At 37.3% G+C, this 21,904-nt stretch overlaps 1 pseudogene; it reads right to left on the reverse strand.

Annotated features, from left to right (window-relative positions):
* The window catches only part of LOC125174535 (heterogeneous nuclear ribonucleoprotein D-like), a 193,897-nt pseudogene extending 175,512 nt beyond the window's left edge, over nt 1-18,385 (reverse strand).
* Nucleotides 18,386-21,904: the final 3,519 nt, after the last annotated feature.

The following is a 21,904-nucleotide window of genomic DNA, read 5'->3' on the forward strand; positions in this document are numbered from 1 at the left end:
CCATCCATTCCGGCTTTATCCCATCATCTGACATGATTTCACTCCTTGCTTCCTGCTCCAGCCACACTGGTTGCTGGCACTACTACTCACCTGACTTCCTCCTTCCCCATCAGTGGCAGCATCTACTCCTTGAATGGGCCATTCTCTCGCCTATTAAGTGTCATTTCAAATATTGTTTTTATCTTCTTAGAAAAATTTCTTCTCTTCCCACACATTTCACATAGTTAACTACTATTTATCTATTTATTTACTGGCTTAATTCTTGGCCAACATCTATAAACTGTCTGAAAGCAGAGTTGTAAAAGTTTCCACTCATCACTGCATTTCTATTGTCAAGTGCATTCCTTGATACATAAATAAATGAAACACAGAGAAACACTGCTAATTTTAATAGCTATAGCTGAGAATGTAGTAGATATAACAAAATTACTGCATTTTGGTTACATGGGCTTTGAATATTCTTTATATATATGAGAAAATAAACATGGTCTAGCTACATGGAAATAACTCCTACCATTCTGATGCTTCTCACTGTTTCAATACATGCTCTCTTTAAACCCTAAGAATAGGCTTGTGAGATATGTATAACATCACCCCTCTTTTTTACAATGAGGAAACAGAGCATCCTTCAAATTAACTAACTTCCTTGATCTTACTGCTAACTATCCTATTAAAATAACCTATCATGGGTTACACTTTAAGTAAATTTAAAAGGCACTGTAGTCACGAAAGTCAGGAAAAGTTTCATGTGTCCATGTTTGACTGATGTTTGAGGAAAGACATAATTTTCCAGGAAGAGAATCGAAGGTGGGAGGAAACATTCCTGAAAGCAAGAACAGAATTAGTATTCAAAGTTTCCTCTCCCATCATCCCCATCAGTGAGTGAATGCTTCCCATTTCACTTATTGCCAGATATAGGCCCATATTTATATCAATGAATCAACAACTGAAAAGTGCTTTCATCAATTGCCCACATTATTAAATTAAACAGAGCGATCTGCTAGCCCATTAAATTCATCTCTACCTGAAATTTTACTTACTTTGTACATCTAAATCAATCACACAGAAAACGCTTGTACACATAATATTTCATGCTCCTTTTTGGCCTAGCAATTTTTCTGGATGGTGATTTCTCTCACATTTTGTTGTCACATGTGCTTTGGGGGCTATGGCAGTACCAGCAGATATATTTCTGGTGTCATGTAAGATCAAGACAGAATGAAGATGGGATGTATTTTTGAAGAGATGGATAGAAGGTTATCAGAAATGCCTAATATTTGATTCCTCCAAGTATTTAAACTTCAATATTTAGGAACTTTGTATCTGCAAACAGAGAAGCCTAAGGCAGTAGAGAATTCAAATGGTGGTGTAGTTACACGATGCAGAAGAGCACGATTTGGATCAAATTTTCAGCAATCTCAGAGCTCTGGCTACATCTGGAAATGGTCCCTGCTGTAGCAATGACATCACCATTAACAGCAGCAACAACAGATACTTGCATTATTGTGTGCTTATCTTATGTCAGGCCATGTTTAAGATTTTCATATGTATTGGGGCACCTGGGTGACTCAGTCAGTTAAGCGTTCGACTTCAGCTCAGGTCATGATCTCATGGTCCATGAGTTCAAGCCCCACATCGGGCTCTGCGCTGACAGCTTAGAGCCTGGAGCCTGCTTCAGATTCTGTATCCCCCTCTCTCTCTGTCTCTCCCCTGCTCGTGCTCTGTCTCTGTCTCTCACGGGTGAATAAACATTAAAAAAAATTTTTTTAAAGGTTTTCATATATATCAACTGGTTTAATTCAAATCATATTCCTTATCTACTTAGATGATATAGAATTAAACTGGTCTGATTCTTGCTGCAAATTATTTAGTGACATTTAAAACTCTCAAATTTGGGGGGGTGCATGGGTGGCTCATTGGGTTAAGCTTCCGACTTTGGCTCAGGTCATGATCTCACATTTCATGAGTCTGAGCCCGCATTGGGATCCGTGCTAACAGTGCGTAACCTGCTTGGGATTCACTCTCTCTTCCTTTACTTCTCTGCCCCTCCCCTGCTTGTGTTCTAAGTAAATAAATAAACTTAAACAAACAAACAGAAAAGAGGAATGCCTGGGTGCTCAGTCGGTTAAGCACTTGACATCAGTTCAGGTCATGATCTTGCAGTCCATGGGTTCATGCCCTGGGTCAGTCTCTGAGCTGATAGCTCAAAGCTTGGAGCCTGCTTCAGACTCTCTCTCCCTCTCTGCCCCTCTCCCTCTCTCTCTCTGCCCCTCTCCCTCTCTCTCTCCCTCTCTCTCTCTCTCAGAAATAAATAAGCATAAAAAATTTTTAATGAAAATAAATAAAAGAAACTCAAATTTTTACCTTAAAATTGCCCTAAACCATCAGCAAGCAAGGTTTCCATGAATTTTAGATCCCCAATGATAGCCAGCAAAACACTATTAAGCACATCAGCAACACAAACTATTTGCTACCAGCCTGATCTCCAGACACTGGGAGATTCCCATAGCCTGCTGTTCAGGGTTATACCTCAACTGGCTCAATAAGCCCTCTGTAGCCTTGTTCCTAGACTCCCCTCCACCTTTTTGTGTAACTTATGCTTTTCTGACTCCAAGGAACACAGACTGATGCATTAATAATATCTACAAATTATAACCCAATAAATAAAATGAGAATGCAAGTATTAATACTTAAATAAAAATATAAAGAGGGAGAAGGAATGTTATGCATTTAGATTTGAATTCCACTTAATGTGCAGGAATGATAGAATGATGAGGATTTTTAAAAACTTCCATTTAGCAAACATGATATTAATAACAGTTTCAGGTAAATGGATGCTAACACTCATCGGTAAAATGTTGTAAGAAATGGTATAAAAACGATGTGTGCATAATATATGCATACAGACACTAAAAATGACAAAATTTTAAACTGAAGTGTATAAGGAAATTATTTTTACCACTCCTGAAACTGTGTAAAAACAAAGTTATTAAAAATGGCAAATTACTTGGGGCGCCTGGGTGGCTCAGTTGGTTAAGCGTCCAACTTTGGCTCAGGTCACAGTTCGTGAGTTCAAGCCCCGCATCAGGCTCTGTGCTGACAGCTCGGAGCCTGGAGCCTGCTTCAGATTCCGTGCCTCCCTCTCTCTCTCTCTGCCCCAACCTCACTAGTGCTCTGTCTCTTTCAAAAATGATTGAACATTTAAAAAAATGGGAAATTGTTTAACACTTGTGACCCCTATATTATTTGGTAGGAAATGGGATACATGGTTTTGACTACGAAAATTACTTAAGTAACATACTACATAACTAAGCCATTGTAAAGTTTATATTCTAAACATATATCGGTTTTCTCCTCTTCCTCAAAGGTGTCAATATGGGTGGTGAAAATATATTTTAATCAAGTCACAAACAATTCTGTGGTGGATGCCATTACAATACTAACTTCTAACAAAGTTTCTCTGCTTAAAAGTGAGGGTTATCAGAAATCATTTTCAAAACTGACAGAAAATATATGGCATAAAAATAAGAATGAGATTCTGGAAGCTGACAGACCTGGGTTCAGATTCCAGTCCAGCAGCTCTGAGCTCTTTGATATTGGAAAAGTTCCTTACATTCTCTCAGGTTTTGTTTTCTCATCAATACCATGAGGATAATTAGTAGGAGTCATTTTATGGAGTTTTTATGGAGCCCAAGAAGAAAATTCAAGAAAATATCTAGTAGGGTCTGCACCAAATTAGTTTTTGTTTGTTTTATTTTTTAACTACATGTTGGTTATTATAATTAATAAGAATTACACATAATAAACAGAGTTAGGTACTGTTTCTCCTTAAACCACTACATATGAAACCCTTCAATAGATATAAAATCTTAACCAATTCACCATCTAAAATTAAGTTGGTTGTTTATTTTATTCACACATCAAGGTGAATGAACATAGATTTCTTTTTCAATACCTTTCTTTTAGAAGAAAAAAAATAAAAGCAAACTATATCTAAAGTAAGTTTTTCGAAGTGACACTTCAAATGATTTCCATTGCTTTTCATTTCTACTTTCATTAGATATGCTCTGAAAATACTTCACTGCCTGAACAACTACTTGATAGTTTATAGGAGTGCTTTTTTATATTATTTGCAGGAGAGAGACACACAGTTCAATTGAAAATTCCAAAAAGCTGTCACATTTCTTTTATTTGCCATTCTGTAATTTATTAAATATCCATTTTAAAACATTTTTATTGTTAGTTATTAAGCTTTACTCTGGAAGCTCAAATGCTTTATTTTATTATTGTTTCACTTTGCTAAATAAAGTCAGTATTGCAAGAAGAGCAGAGAAAATCAGTTTTCTTCTCAATTTTTCAGGTTCACATGATTGGACTGCTTCTCTGCCTTCGGACACTGCACACTTTGATAAATACTGACTTCAAGAGTTTTAGAACAAAAATAATTTTTAGCAAAAAAAAAAGTGTGGAATAAAGGCATTATTTTAGAAACATCAAAATTACAAAAAATGAAAGTATATTAGTCATAGAGGTTTTATTATGAATTTAGGAGCTATGATGCTAAAAGACTTGTATGGTGCTTGATTAATTTTGCTGACTTAATTCTATAACATCCAATTATAGGAAGAAGAAAATGCTATTTTAAAAGATTTAAAAAATAAAGGTACCATCTACTTCGTTTTCATTCTTTTGATAATAATTAACATCTTTATTGTTTTAATTATTTCACAGTCGCTATGTATTAGTAACATGCAGTATTTGAAAAGATGCAAGTCCTGATTTAAATGAGTTACAGGTTTCATTAGAAAAGGTAAGCTTTTTTAAAAATAAAATGTATATTTCCTGAAAAGAATAAAGGAATCATCTTAAAGACTCTTTCTTCCAAGGCTCTCTGATTTTCTCTTAAGTATAGCTGTAACCACATTGATGCCTTGATATCAATATCAAAGTAATTTATAGTAATTTATAAATTTAACAAAATATCACTGGGCCATTTACAAAAGGCTCCAGTATGTGTGGCTTAACACCTATTTGCCTTCATGAAGCATAGTCTGAGTTTGAACAACTGGTGACAGTTTAAAGTCTGCAGTGTTCCACTTCTTTGATTTTTATAGATCTGTATAGTAGTCTTTATCCTAGAAAATTAGCCATTGAATTCATTTGGGGCAGCATGTGCCCTGAGAAATGTATTTTCAGGCCCAAGCATATCAATAATTTAAAATAAAAGGGTGAAGTGGTATTAACAATTAAGCTCTTAAAACGTGTCTTTTAATTAGAAAAGGATGTTAAAATAGGGCAACACTTTTAAAGTAGTAAAATGAAACCCATTTGTAACATATTGGCAATTAAACTTATTCCTTTTATTATTCCTTAGACACCCTGTGTTGTACTTAGAAGGCAATCCTAATTCTTTAATGCTAGTTTTGAATCACAAGTTTAAGCTGACAGTTACTAGGTTTCTTATTCCAGGTCTTTAAGTTCTTATGTGCTGCTCTTAACAACTGAAAAGCTATTTCCTTCTTTAGGTCTTATGTATTTCTTTAAAAAAAAAAAAAAATGTTCTTTTCAGGGCACCTGGGTGGCTTAGTCAGTTTAAGCGTCCAGTTTAGGCTCAGGTCATGATCTCATGGTTTGTGGGTTGGAGCCCTGCATTGGGTTCTGTGGATCCTGCTTGGGGTTCCCTCACCCTCTGCTCCTACTCCAGTTGCACTCTTTCTCTCAAAATAAATAAATAAAAATGTTAAAAATGTTCTTTTCTTGATTTGTAACAGTCCATCTTGTAGACTGTACCAAGTACACTCAAAATACAATGAAGTATTAAGTAAACTTGATGTTCAGAAGTCTGATACTCTTAATGAGGGTCTGAGAATTTTTATACATTGTATTTAATACATTTAAATGAACAAGAACTTTTTCTAGAGGCAAAATGTAAGATTTTTGCCTGACAAATGAGGATATTTTCAACAACTCACCTGAGGTTCATTGTCATATATTTAAGGACAATACAATGAGTGCTTACCATTTGGCAGCAGTATGACCATAATATATTCAATCAAAAAAAATGTTCTGCAGGGGAAAACTCTTTAGTTTACATTGTATTTTTATAAAACACATTAACACTTCTACTTCAAAAAGGTAAAGAGGAATTTGTACCTTAAACCACTTGTAACACTAATAAATCTGGAGATATGACCATACCTACGGTCCAAAGCAGTGTTGGGCTTGTATCCAGAATATCTATTACATAAGAAAATACTTTCTGCGGTGAGCAGAAACATGATTGATCAATGAAGCACACTGTCCCCAAGAGCAGCAGAAGTGAATATGTTGTAGAAGACATAGAAGTCTTTCTCTATCACATGAGCTAATGTGGGTGAGAGTTCCACTCCTCAATAACTCCATCTTCCTCTATATCCTGATATCTTTCATAATTTATCAGAACCATTCTTCAGGCTATTCATATGGAGGGGCTAATTACTACGGGATTAAGAAATGTCAAGGATTTATAATTCTATCATTTCTTTATTTGACTAATATTTAATGGAATCAATTATGCCCCAAGCATTTAGTTACATTTGCATGCCCCTTTCTTATGTTTTAGATTTACTCTCGTACCTTTGGGCCTTAACTTGTGCCATTCCTCTTGTCTGTAATGACCTTTTCCTTATTCTTTACCTGGATAATTAATTTGCTTTCAGGTTTTAGGCAAAGTTTGACCCCAGGGAAGCCTTCTCAAACTCTCCATTATGATTCAAATGCTCATCTTCCCTGTTCGCAGATGATTCTTTGCTCTATCTATAAATGCATTTACTGTAATACATTATATTTATTATTTTACTCATCTATCCTATAGTCAGTCCTCTACAGTGGGTAGTTTATACAACAGTTAAGGCTTTTAACTATTATTCATTTAAAAGAATTCACTCCACATTTCAGGTAATTCTCAAAAGTACTCATAGATTTAGAATTTTTCATGGTTCTCATTTCCATGTAGTTTTAAGAGGTCGTATTATTAAAGTGGCTTGTACAATGTTTCATTAAACTAATATTTATTGAGGAAGTATGTGTGCTACGCGATGTGCTGAGTACTGAAGGGGAAGTCAGGAAGTCATGTAAAGAGACTATGACAAATCTGTTTCTGAACATGAGACAGTAGCTGATGTTACCCAAATCCTGAGAAAAAGTCAGTAAAAAATTACCCCCAGTGCCTCAAAAAAAGCCACTCTCCTCATTGCAAAGAGCAATCAAGTCAGCCAAAAGACTGTAGAGAAAGGAAGACCAATGCAGTAAGTGGAGAGAATAAAGACTTTCTGGGAAGTAGCAGCTTGGTGTTTCTATCATTCTAAGTAAACTGGAAAGACTGAGATTGAAGTTTAGACTTCGGAAGTGGTTATGAGTTGAAAAGCCAAGATCCCAGAGAAAAGAGTTAGAAATGACTGAGTATGAACTAAGTATGAACTTTCCCTGGAGATCTGCTTACCCCCAAGTTATATTTGTATACTAAAGATCTATGCATCTCTGCATATTATACATGCATCTGTGTACATAAATGTCTTTCTAGAAACAAATGGAATTTAAGAGTTGTTTTCCTTTAAAGTGTCTTAGGTCCTTCTTATTCTTCAAATATAAAAATATTCATTTTGGATGCACTGTAACAACTCACAGATATATAATCATTACAGTAAATTTTTAAAAATGATTAAAATTATTTCTATTTATGTATAATTAACATAAAGCATTATATTAGCTTTAGGTATAATTATAATGATTCAATAGCTTTATACACTTCTCAGTGCTCATCACAATAATTGTATTCTTGATCCCATTTATCTATTTCATCCAACTCCCCAACCACCTCCCCTCTGGAAACCACAAGTTTATTCTCTGTACTTAAGAGTTTGTTAAACCATTTGTCCCTTTTTATTGTTTGTTCCTTTGTTTTGTTTCTCAAATTTCACATATGAGTGAAATTATATGGCATTTGTGTTTCTCTCTCTGACTTACTTCACTTAACATACCCTCTAGGTCTATCTATGTTGTTGCAAATGACAAGACTTCTTTTTTTTTTATTGCTGAGTAATATTCTGGTGTGTGTGTGTATGTGTGTATGTAAATATATACATATAAACACACCACGTCTTTTGTATCCATTAATCTATTGATGGATACTTGGGTTGCTTCCACATCTCGGCTATTGTAAATAATGCTGCAATAAACATAGGAGTGCATATATCTTTTCAAATTAGTGTTTTTATTTTCTTTTTTGGGAAAGGGGCAAATACTCATTGGTTGAATTACTGGATCATATGGTATTCTATTTCTAATTTTTTGAGAAACTTCCATATTGTTTTCCACAGTTGTATTAATTTGCGTTCCTACCAATAGTGTCTGAAGATTCCTTTTACTTCATATCCTCATCAATACTTACTATTGTCTTTTTGATTCTAGCCATTCTGACAGATGTGACATATCTCATTGTACTTTTGATTTGCATTTCCCTAATGATTAGTGATGTTGAGCATCTTTTCATGTGTCTGTTAGCCACTGTTCCATTTCTTTGAAAAATGTCCATTCAGGTCTTCTGCCCATTTTTTTTTTTTAATGACTTAGCAATGGTCAATTTCAGTAAGTGTTTTATAGTTTGAAAAAATTAAAATTTGTTATTAGGCTTGGTGTCACTCAAGGCAAGTGTATGAATTAGTTTCACCTCTGATGACAAAAACATTTTATATCTGAGTATTCAAACAAGATAACCACTCTTCACATGTGGCTATTAAGGATCGGAAATACCTCTGCCTATTTTTTAATCAAATGGTCATTACTCTTTTTAGTTGAATCTGATTAAAAAGTGATTAAAATTATAATCACAATATTCATAAAGGGATACACAGGATAATAATAAGCATTTGATTCATCTAAAAGAAGGTAAAGAGAAAGAACAAAGAACAGATGGAAAAATAGCAAACAAAGAGTATGGCAGCAGACTTAATCTCAAAAGTATGTGTACCTTTAAATGTCAAAGAAATATTCCAATTAGAAATATTAGAGAATAAATTGTCACCCAACAACTGCATAATGTAACTACACTACAACAAGTATACCACAACTATTAACTGTTTATGAACTATGTATTTTTAAAGATATACAGCACTTAAAGCAAAAGAATGACAAAAAGATATGTCATGCTAACATACACATGTGTGCACACACATACACTCACAAATGCTAGCATAGCTATACCAATATCGCCTAAAATAAAATGTTAGGCAAGATATGCTACTAGAGATAAAAAATGATCGTTTATATTTTAAAAACTATGTTTTATTTACTGTATTCATAAATTGTGATGATTATAACAAATTCTTAATTATACTGCAGATTTTAAAAATAAAATCAGTAAATTATAAAAAGATCACAGTATCAGTAAGTAGATAATGGATTGGACAATATGATTGACAAGTTGTACTTTATTTTCATATATAAAGCATTATATGTGCAACAGCAGAATATTTTATTGTCTAATTCACAGGGAGCATTCACCAAAATAGGATACACATAGCCCAAATTTAAACCACAATAGGCCATAAATCAAGTGTCAAAATTTTTTTAAATAATAATTTTTTTAGAAATGTGGTGTCCCAGCATAGAATTAAACTCAAACCTAGCAATAACATAACTAAAACATCTACATATTTAGAAGTTATGGAATTGACTTATATGCAAATAATACAAGATTAAATATAAATTTGAAAATAATTAGACTTGATATATAATGAAAATATGATATAAAATTTTGTGGAAGTGCTAAAAGCAATTGTTATAGGAAAATTTACAGTTGAAATGCATTTATTAGAAATAAAGAGAGGCAGGGGGTGCCTGGGTGGCTCAGTCAGTTAAGCTTTGGACTCCTGATCTCGGCTCAGATCATGATGTCACAGTTCGTGAGTTCAAGCCCAGCATTAGGCTCTGCGCTGATGTTACAGAGCCTGCTCTGGATCCTGTCTCTCCTCCTCTCCTCTCTTGCTCTCTCTCTCTCTCTCTCTCTCTCTCTCTCTCTCCCTCCAAATAAATAAACTTTAAAAAAGAAAAAAAGAAAAAGAGGCTAAAAATCAATATCCTACATCCAAAAGGATATAATAGGGGTGCCTGGGTGGCTCAGTCGGTTAAGTGTCTGACTTCAGCTCAGGTCATGATCTCATGGTTGGTGGGTTTGAGCCCTGCGTCCGGCTCTGTGCTGAGAGCTCAGAGCCTGGAGCCTGCTTCAGATTCTGTGTCTCCCTCTCTCTCTGCCCCTTCCTCGCTTGTGCTCTATCTCTGTCTCTCAAAAATAAATATTAAAAAAATTTTTAAAAAAGGATATAATAAAGGTGATAACAAAAGCAATGAGTTAGAAATTGGTCATATAAAAGAGTAACCCAACAAAACTAAAAGCTGGTTTTTTGAAAAGTTAATAAAATGCCCATATCTCTAGAAAGACTGATCAAAAACTAAATAAAAGCTACAATTTATAGTTCACCAGAATGAAAATAAATGGATTCTATCAGTTAGATATTAAGATATCAGAGGAAAATTTTATGCCAATAAATGTTTTAAATTATATGAAATAAATGAATTTCTTGAGAAACATAGACTTTCAAATTAATTCAATAGGAGTTAGAAGTATAAACAGTTCTATATTTATGCAATACTTTAATCAAGGTTTAATCTACAACCTTGCCAAAAAAGGTTGACTAGAGAATTCTTAAAATATTTTAAAGAAGCATTAATGCCAATTTCATAGAGACTCTCAGAGAATAGAAAAAAAAAAGGGAATATTTCCAAGATATTCTATGTGGCTAACATATCAATAGTATTTAAACTTTACAAATACAGTACAAGAAAGGAAACTATGAAGCTGGTATATTATTAGTACCATAACCTTGCAAAGACCATGCAAGAAAAAAAAAAAAAAACAAATCACTGGCATAAATACAAATTCAAATATGTTAAGCAAAATTAAATTGAATTCATCAACACATAAGTAGAAAACATATAATGGCTGGCAAGGTTTACTTTATTGCAAAGTTGAATTGATGTTAGATGATAAATCAAACTTGGATGTTTACACTAGTTTTGTTCGTAACTGCCAAAACTTAGAAGCAACCAAGCTGCAGGTGAATGGATAAACTATGGTATATCCAGACAATGGAATATTATTCAGCAGTAAGTAAAAAGAAATGTAGTATCAAGTCATGGAAAAACATGGAGGAATCTTAAATGTTTACTACTGAGTGAAAGCAACCAAACTGAAAAGGCCACATACTGTATGATTCTAACTATGTGCCATACTGGAAAAGTCAAACCATAGGGATAGTAAAAAGATCAGTGGTAGACAGGGTTTGGGAAAGGAAGGAAGGAATAGGTGGATAATAGAGGACTTAAAAAAATTAAGCTTATGTATTTATTTTGAAAGAGAGACAGAGAGAGCAAGTGGTGGGGGGCAGGCGTGGGGTGGTGGGGGACAGAGAGACACGGAGAGACAGAATCCCAACCAGGCTGTGCACTGTCAGCGCAGAGCCCCATGTGGGGCTCAAACTCACAAACCATGAGATCCTGACCTGAGCCCAAACTAAGAGTCAGACCCTTAACCAGCTGGGCCACCCAGCTGCCCTGAGAATAGAGGGGTTTTAGGGCAACAAAACAATTCTGTATCATACTTTACTGATGGATATAGCCCATCATCTATTTTTCAAAATCTAGGGAATATACAGCACAAAGAGTGAGCTCTGATGTAAACTCTGGGCATTGGGTGTTAATGATGTATCAGTGTAGTTTCATCATTCATAACAAAAGCACCACTGTGGTATAGGATATTGATACTGAGATTGTATGTGCATGTGTGAGGGCGGTAGGGATAAGGAAGTTCTCTGTACTTTCCAATAAATTTTGTGTGAATCTAAAAATCACACACCTCTCATTACATGCAACAAAGCATATGCAAGATCTCCACATAGATAAATATGCAATGATATTCAAAGAAAACTTTAAACATTTAAGTAAATTCAATATTCCATATATACATGAATAGAGAACCTAATACTTTATGCTGATCTTCCCAAAATTGATCTATAGATTTAATACGATACTGATTTAAATTAATTACAGCAGTCTGTGTGAATGACAAACTAAGTACAAATTGTATATTAAAATGTAATATAACGGAAACAGAAAAGATATTTTGAAAGAGGAAAAAGTTGGTGGACTTGCATTATCAAATATAAAGATTTTTCATAAAGATGTACTTCTCACCATTATCTGCAATATATTTGTTTAGAACTATGATAGTATGCTTTTTTATAAACAGTTTTTGGAGCATTTGCATAAGTCAAAGGGATAATTAATTAAAAAGTAAATGGAATGTTTGTCATGTACTTTTACCAAAAAACAAAGCATGTCCTCTCCTTTGTCTCTTAGGAATTCCAGAAATTCCTAAATCTCCTTCTTAAGGTTTTTATTCATATCAGAAGACTTCTTTAAGTGTAACATTTCCCACTGTTCTCAGTCACCTCTTTCTCTTCCTCTCATGCACAGAGAAAAACCCAGGGGCTGTTTTAAGTGTGGATGGTAAGAATCCTTTCAACTTAAAGTCTGATTTCATGATATAACATAAATTGTGTGTGAGGCATATTTTAATAAAGGGTGGGGGAGGGTGCACCAGCATAATGATGATGTTATCTATCTTCACTTATATAGACTTCTAAAAAGATAGAGCTCTCTGTAACAGATCCTTTGTTTTTCTGCATCTCACCTCTAGGCCAACCTGTTTTCAGCATGCCAACGCAAGTGCACGGTATACATTTTTCTGCTTTCTGCCACAGATTCTTTACTGAAACCATAGACAAGTGCAGTTGGGAAGTGAGTTAACGTCTCTCATCCCTCCCAACAAGAACACTGAAAGGATGGGATCCCAGTGATATATGTCCCAGACAACCTTCCTTTGAACAGACAATTCTGGGAGGCATCTATGATTCCCAGTTGTCCTGGATGAATCGAGTCTTTTACAACTGGCATGAGAAGTCACTTGCAGATCTCTCCCTCCTCTCCCGCCTCTAACTTTTCCTTCTGTCACTCCTATTCACCCACACCACACATACCATACCGCCTACACCCTCACCCTGTTTCATACTGTGCTTTTGAGGTAACATAAGATAAAAACTATGCTTTGGAACAAAGCAAGACCTGGCCTTTGATTTAATATGTAAAAGGCAGAGGGAAGTGTAAAGTCACACAGAGGTTTATATTTTAGGATAGCATAGAGATTACTATGGGATTACAGCCAGGAATGGAAGCATGCCCATCCCCTTCCAATGTTAATAAAAATATAGGTCATACTGTTTGCCATTTTGTAGATAATGAAATGCAAGTTGGAGAGTAGAATCCTTTCAGAGACGGATGTAGAACTGGGAAATCCTTAATCCCTGTCTGGTCTGACAGAAATACTTCTTTTCTGTGAACTACTTTGTTTAAACCTCTGATGAATGCTCCTGTTTAATTGGAAGATAAAATAATAATTTTACAACAGAACTCTTAATGTTTCAGTGCCATTTACAATAAATGTCACATTCTGAAACGCATTGTGATTTGTATGCAGCCTTCAAGTTTTATTTTTGAATCAGTTCCTTCTATTTATTTATCTCTTCTATTCCCCTACATTCCTATGCAATTTAAGTGCATAGACCACCGAGTTTAAAAATAAAATCTTCTTAGTGAAAAAATGAAAATTTTTCACAATATACTTTTCAATGTATTACTGCCACAAGTACTTATTTATGTGATACTTTTGTTTTATTCCTGTTGCATAAAGCAGAAAATATATAGAAATTAATGGACCATCATTTATATTTTCCTCCAAATTACAATATTTAGAGACCCTTAGAAAATTTTATTGTACTGCCTACCTAATGTAATGTGCTCATAGTAATCTTTTTATTACAGTGTTGCTTAAGCTACCACTGCTTTAGGTGTTAACAGCCATATTATTTAGTCAATGACATCAAACTGTGGTGTCGAGAGTATAACCGTACTTCATAAACTGGTAGGTCGTAGTGCTGGGTTAAATAAAACAAAGAACAATTTATGCCTGCTGTTACGACATATTTTTACTGCTCATTTGCTCTTAAAGTCTTTTCTGTTAAATCAATGGCAGGAGAGTATTTCATACTAATTTTTGTTTTTAGTCTTTACTTTAAATTACATTAATGATATCTCCTGGTCTCCCTACTGAGTCTCCTGAAATGGAAATTTGACAGCTAAATGTAATATATAGCTTATTCAGTTTGAAAATAAAGTGAGTATCTGTATATTTATAGTAGTACAATAATGGATTCACCCTGATAATTGCTAAGGTGTTTTGAGCCAAAAGTATTTAGAGAGGTTGAAAACATACTGGCATACATATTCGCTTTTTAGGATGGGAAAATTGTGAAACAAAATAGCCCAGGATATAAGTATAAAGTAAGTCAAATAAGCAAAGGTTTCTGGAGTTGAGCAATCTCCTCCTGCAAGGCAAATGTAACTGTTCCAGGAGAGCAGGGTATTATATACAAAGGTAGAAAAGATGATTAACTAAATTACCTGCTGTCCTGGAGAAATTAATTTGCTTCACTGGGAAAGCTATTTATTCTCAGAGTATTTTACTGATTGAGATTCATGATAGGGTGGAACGCATATCTTCCTGCTCATAAGTCAACCCCACATTAAAGTATTCATGAAGGATAAAAGTAAATTCATTATCATTTATTTCTCAAGTTCTTTTGAAGGCAGAAAGTAGATTAAATTGAGAACATGGAAGAGTTTAGGCTTCAGATAGAAAATGTTACATGCTTGTTAATATCTCAATGTGTAATTTAAATCTAAATATTTTTTGAATTTAATGACATCCCCAATTTTTGGTATTTTAGTGGCTGACATTGAAAACAAACATGTAATATCTGTGTTTTCATAATCACAAATAACAAGGCTTGTAGTTCTATTATTGTAATTATTTTTGTCGTTATATAATATATTGAGTTGCATGGTGTGGTATCTATTTAAAAATGAGAAGTAACTAAATACTGAAATAGTATAGGAACTGAATACTGAGATGGGTCCAGTTGGGGCAATCCACCAACCTGGACCATGGTCACTATTCAGCCCAACACTGACACCACCTGGATGGAAACAGGAACGAACCACAGCAGCGAGTGTACTGAAGTTAGCACTTTGGCTTATGATCATTAAGGAGTCCTGCCATAAACCTTTTGCAATGACATTGGACTGTTCTTTTTTTTTTTTTTTTTTTTAAATTTTTTTTTTCAACGTTTATTTATTTTTGGGACAGAGAGAGACAGAGCATGAACGGGGGAGGGGCAGAGAGAGAGGGAGTCACAGAATCGGAAACAGGCTCCAGGCTCTGAGCCATCAACCCAGAGCCCGACGCGGGGCTCGAACTCACGGACCGCGAGATCGTGACCTGGCTGAAGTCGGACGCTTAACCGACTGCGCCACCCAGGCGCCCCGACATTGGACTGTTCTAAAGGGATTAACCCTATGGTTAGGATGGTCATGAATACGCCAGAATATGTAGAATGATATTTGGGTTCACTTGCAAGAGCCTGAAGCAGTTCTTGCTATTTTCTCTGTTCTGGCTCATAAGGTGCTGCCACCACTGAGACTCAGGAAGTTGATGATCTTCCTCAGGTACAAGTCCAGGCAACCAACAATTCGGTAGACAGAGCCAACTGGGTGCTTAGAAAGGGTTGCTACTGTAGTATCTGGGTGGGATGGTACATTGCCAAGGATGCCAGATTGTCTTTGAGATGCAGTGACTTGATTAATGAAGTGGCAATATGTCCTGTGTATTCTAAGCAATATCCAAAGCAACTGCCAAAAGAGTTGGGGACCATGCACCATAGTTCTCAACCACTGAGTCCTTGGCAAATTGATTACATTGGCTCCCACTCTCTGAGTGAAAGTTTTAAGTATGCCTTAATCTGTGTGGACTCTGGGTGTGGCCTAACCCAAACTTTCTTGTTGCCAAGCAAACTGGGCTGCCACCATTAGGCAATTAGAAAAGCTGACTACCATGTACGGATACCCTTATTGAATAGACAGTCATCAGGGGTCACATTTCAAGGGTCACTACGTGCAAGACTGCAAAAGAACATGCCATTGAATGGAGGTTCCACCTCCCCTATAATCTGCAAGTTAGCAGTGTTGGTAGAAAGGAAAAATAGAATATTAACACAGGTTAAATTATTAACATGTAAAACCACCTTGGTTGGCCTAGTGGACTGAAATACTCTCCCAAGCTTTAATATTTTTCAATGAGAAGCAAGTTGGGCATGTTGTCCCATATGCCAGATGGGAACTCCTGCCAAGGCATGCAACACCACAGAGGTATGGAAGGGGAGGGAAACAGCCATTGCTGTCTCACTATGGATCAACGTATTATTCTGCTGAGAACACCTAAGCCCCATCACCTGGGAAAGGCATGATCTATTGGAATTCACAATGGGGTGTCCACCAAAATGGGTGAGTTACAGTTCACCTGAGTCAGGAGGAACTACTCAATCTCCACTGGAATCCTGTTTTCCTCCTGCAAGTTGCACCTGCTGTAATGCACTATACACAGAATGGAACATACATCATTGAAAGAGGGGTTCTAGTCTGGCATACCTGATCCCCAGTCCATCTCTTCACGCCTGACAGTGCTGCTTCCTTCCATCAATATGTATGGAACGCACAACTAGGTTAAGTTCTTAAAGCTGCAGCAACATTAATATCCAAGGATTGGGCCACAGATGTAATTTTTATAGAAGGGAAGACGTGATTTTTTTCTATTAATCAAGCTACACAGGCAACCAATCAAATAGCTAATTGGAAGGGTCCTAAAATACCATCATCAGAGCCATGGGTGGCTACATTCAAATTTGAGATGGGTTCGTGTTGTTTACCTCTGGTTATGGACATTTGAGCACTCACACACCCCTGTGTTGGGACTAGAAGAATCTAAACAGAACCAACTCAACTGTACCAGTGATGTGGGATGGATATCACTGGAACTATGTAGTCATTGTGCTGCATTAAAGGACAGCAACTGGTTTGATGCTGACTGGTAGCACGGCCCAGGTATGTACTGGGTAGCCACCAACAGGACCCAATAATTGTGCGGCACAAATCTTTAGCCCTGGCTTCAACCCGGGTGGTTGGACCACTGCACCCTGGGTTTTCCATGAGCATAGGACAGAATCTACCCTACTGTAAGAAAAGTTGCCAGGCGCTCTCTCAAGGCCAAATGGGCACATTCTGTTTTCCACTGGTATGATCATTTAGCCACTGCCTTTGTTCCCTTCACTGGCCCGGAGAGGTTATCGCAGCACATACAGAGCCCTTAGTAAATTCACCCAGCACACCTTAAATTATACCTAACATTTCAGTGTCTCTAATGAGAAAAACTGTCCTCCACAATAGGACGGGTCTGGGGCATTATTACTATCTCGTAAAGAGGCACCTGCACCATTATCCAAACAGAATACTGTGTGTTCACAACGGATCATTCTGCTAACATGCCATCTTTCTTAAGTCACACAAGGACACAAGTGAAGGCATGGAGTGTCTGACCCAAGCTCAGGGGACTTAATAAATCAGTAATTCAGATCATGGGGCTCTTGGTGGAAAAAACTTACTTATTTTGGGAATCATTATCTTAATCTGTGTCTTCTCGTGCATATGTCTCTATTGTTGCTGTGGCATCTGCCTCCGATGCAGCCAGACAGCCACCAGATGAGACACTCACATGCTAATAAAGCCCCTTAGTGACCGATTAAGTCACATGGTCTAAAATGGGCTGTGTGGGATTTTATGAGCTGGTCAAAAAGCTGTTGAGAGGACCCGACCACCAGTTGACCAGCAACCTGGAGCCAGATAATTGGAGAGGCTCCTTACCATCCCCCCCCTCCCCCACTCCCATCCTTGGAAGGTGCATTGGACCCACTTTTCCCACACTAAGAGCCACTTTAAGGCCGCAGCCTTGAGGTAGTGATGTATTACTGAGACCATTTGAACCCCATTGAGGCCTCTTTATATATAAACTCAAGATTCTAGCGTGTGGGTGCAGAGATTTACTCATTTTGCAGCCACCAAGACACGCCTCGTATGTGAGCTCCCTTTGTTTAAAACAGACAAACAAACAACAAAAACACAGGCCCCAAAATGGTGTCACTTGGACAAGTTCCCAAACTGGGGCTTGATACCTCATCTAACGGCAGTTTCAAAGTCCCCCCCCCCCCCCAAAAAGGAGTCTTACGCGGTCAGTCAGGAATTTTTCCATCGGCGCCAGTGAGTCTGCCACTTGGGCCCTCTCCATGCCCCAAAGATGAGGTATTCTGCAAAGTCTTCCGCAGATTACCTCTTAATCAGCTTTTACCCCCAAGGGAAAGCCACACAGCAGGAAACAATCCTTTTCTTTTGTTAGTAACTTTCTTGCCCCGCCCTCCTTCTATAAAAACTTACTTCTTATAAACACCTCAGAGTGCCCCTCTATTTCACAGGTTACTGACCAATTCATGAATCATTTAATAAAACCAATTACATCTTTAACTTTTACTCAGTTGAATTTCTGTTACTTAACATCTTGCTTATTCAAATGCCACTTACCAATATGGGGAGCTCTGCTTGTTTCTTCACTCTCCCTGTTCTCCGGGTAAGGGGGCCAGCTTCAGACTTCAAACGGAAAAGTCGGAGTTGCGAACAGGCATCAGAAAGACACGTTTTGAGACATGCTGAGTATTGGGGGCAGCTCCGAGGAAGGCAGAAACAGGCCCGAGCCACTGTGGACCCAAACGCTCTTCCCTGAGGCAGCCCAATCTCACGGGATCTTGGGATCTCGCGGGATCTCCAGGGTTCTGCGCGGGAGGCGTGAGAAACTCCTGGATGACCCGGATGCCGGATGGCCCCTGGTGCTAGTCTTATCAGTATGGAGCTCTTGTTCCTACCGCCTATACTGCAAACCCCAGTTTTCCTGGTGGCCCGAAAACACTCCATGCAGAGGCACCACGCTAGAGTGCTTCGCCCAGAGGCTTGCCCAGGTATGGGGGAACGGGCTTGGCCAGAGACTGCACAGGGCAGGGCCTACCCAAAACCAGAAAGGGGGCGGGGTGCCCGAGTGGCTCAGTCTTAAGCGTCTGACTTCGGCTTAGGTAATGATCTCACAGTTAGTGAGTTTGAGCCCCTCTTCAGGCTCTCTGTTGTTCGTACAGAGCTCGATTCGTATCCTCTCTCCCCACCCCCTCCCCTCCCCCATTCATTCTCTGTCTCTCTCATTAATAAACATTTAAAAAAAAAAATGGGGCAGTGATGCGTGCTTGACTAGGTTGCAAATCTGTAATCTTCTTAGTACCCCCAAAGGTCCTGGGACAGGTTTACAGGCTTCTAGCACAAAAGCATGGGTCCCCGGTTTGGTATCTACAATGGTCCAAGGCCATAGCAACCTGAACGCATACTCCATTGCACATCCTCAGTCCAGTTGTTTCTCCTGGCAGCTTCATAGTATCTAAAATTTGCCCTAGGAGACTGTTTCTGAGAGTTCTTCAAGTCTTTCCCCTGAAAACCAACTTGAGGACATTACTGTCTCTCTGAACCTTCACATCTGTCTCTCTATCTAGCTATAGATCTCTATCCATAGATCTATAGGCAAATGTATAGCGATATGTAAATATATAGATAGGTATATAGGCAAATAGAGATAGGTATATAGATAGATATAAATACAGGTACAGATATCAAGAAGAGAGGAGAAATTTATTTAAGGAATTGGCTCATGTGATTGCAGAAGCTGGCCGGTACACCTTCGGGCTAGAGTTCTGGAGAAGTATATGTTGGAGCATGAGTCTGAAGACAGCCTGGAGATAGAATTTCCTCTTCCTTAGGGAGCCTCAATTGCTTTCTCTTCAGGTATTTAACTGGTTAGATGATGCCCATATACATTATGGATGGTAAGCTGCTTTAATCAAAGTTACTAATCTTGAGGCACCTGGGTGGCTCAGTCAGTTAAGCTTCTGACTCTTGGTTTCAGCTTGGGTCATGATCTCACAGTTCCCGAGTTTGAGCCCCACGTCAGTCTCTTGCACTGACAGTGGGGAGCCTGCTTGGGATTCTCTCTCTCTCCCTCTCTCTCTGACCCTCCCCTGCTTGCTCTTGCTCTCTCTCTCAAAATAAATAAATAAATTTTAAAAATTTATTAATCTTAATGTTAATCTCATCTAAAAAATACTTTCACAGAAACATTCGGACTGGTGTTTAACCAAATATCTGGGTGATGTGGCCTAGGCAAATTGACACATAAAATTAAACACTGCAGTCACCTAAAATCTGACATAGAATGCATGTCTATATATACCTGTGTTTTTAGTTTTGCTGCCTATATTGCTTCACTTTATCAATTTAATTTTTCTGCCTCCAGCTATGTCTATTCATATTTTCAAACTTTTTTTTTGTATTTTCAAAGATTTTAGGAGAAGTCTTTCATCCAATGCAACCCTAGGATATTTCCTCTGTATCTGCAATTTTCATCACAATTGGATTCCTTATGCACTACTTCTTTCTGACTTTCAGAGCTCTGCCTTTTTCTGCAAACCAGGGAGATATCTTTTTAGAGTTCACCTGGCTTTTGGATGAAGACAGCCAGCCTGTCAGTTGAGTGCTACTCCATAAAAGGCTCTCTCATTTCAGAGATATGATGTTTTATTTGGTGAGGTATCAAAGTTCATCTATTCCCCAAATCCAACATTGTCAAATGTTTAATAATCTCATTTTTTATTCATGACAAACTATAAAAACCCTAAAGTGAAATCAACTCAGCATAAATTTTTCATTAAGCATAGACTTCATTAGGCACAAAACTTTTGAGAGTGCATGTGCACACAAGTGGCGGGGGAGGGGCAGATGGATAGGAAGGAAAGAATATTTTTTAATGTTTATTTATTTATTTTTGAGAGAGAGAGAGAGTGAGCATACAAGTGCTGGAGAGCAGGGGAGGAGCACAGAGAGGAAGAGAGAATTCTAAGCAGTCTCCACACTGTCAGCACAGAGCCCAAGGTGGGGCTGGAACTCACTGACCATGAGATCATAACATGGGTGGAAATCAAGAGGATGCTTAACTGACTGAGCCACCCAGGCTCTCCAGGGAGGGAGAAAATCTTAAGCAGGCTCCACACCCAATGCACGGCCTAACAAGGGGCTTAATCTCTGGACTTTGAGCCAAAATGAAGAGTCAGACACTTAACCAACTGGAGCCACCCAGGTGCCCAAGCATAACACTTTTAAATATACTCTTCCATAAGTGACCAAATTAATAAATTGCTACATGCTACTAAGAGCCTGAGTAAAGCTTCATGGTAATAGAAACAAATGTACCTAACACCCAATACAGTGTCTGGCACATAGTAGGTAGGCAATAAATAAGTTATAAATATCAATTAAATGAGGTTGGTAGATTGACTTGCCAAAATACTTAACCTTATGGTATGTACCATGTGGTGTAAATGAAATACAAAATATAGCTCATGGCCACAAATGATTTTTAAATTACATTGAAGACTTTAATCTTTAATACATAAGCCACTAATAAGTATCATGAATAAGGTTACTTAAAGATACTATAAATTCCTATATTATACTGTTCAAAATAAGGCAATACATTATGGTGTAATTTTGTAAAACAAAGAGGCAGCATTTTCAAAAGGTATAAAGAATAGTTTACTAAACTTTTCTACGGCTATGTGTAGAATCCTCTAAGAATTGGGATCTTTAACGCTACATGGGGCAGATCATGAAGAAAATGTTGCAGAGATGGACAGTGTGGAATTGAGTATAGGGTGCTCTCTAC

The sequence above is a fragment of the Prionailurus viverrinus genome, chromosome C2 (assembly GCF_022837055.1).
Source record: "Prionailurus viverrinus isolate Anna chromosome C2, UM_Priviv_1.0, whole genome shotgun sequence".
Lineage (NCBI taxonomy): Eukaryota > Metazoa > Chordata > Mammalia > Carnivora > Felidae > Prionailurus > Prionailurus viverrinus.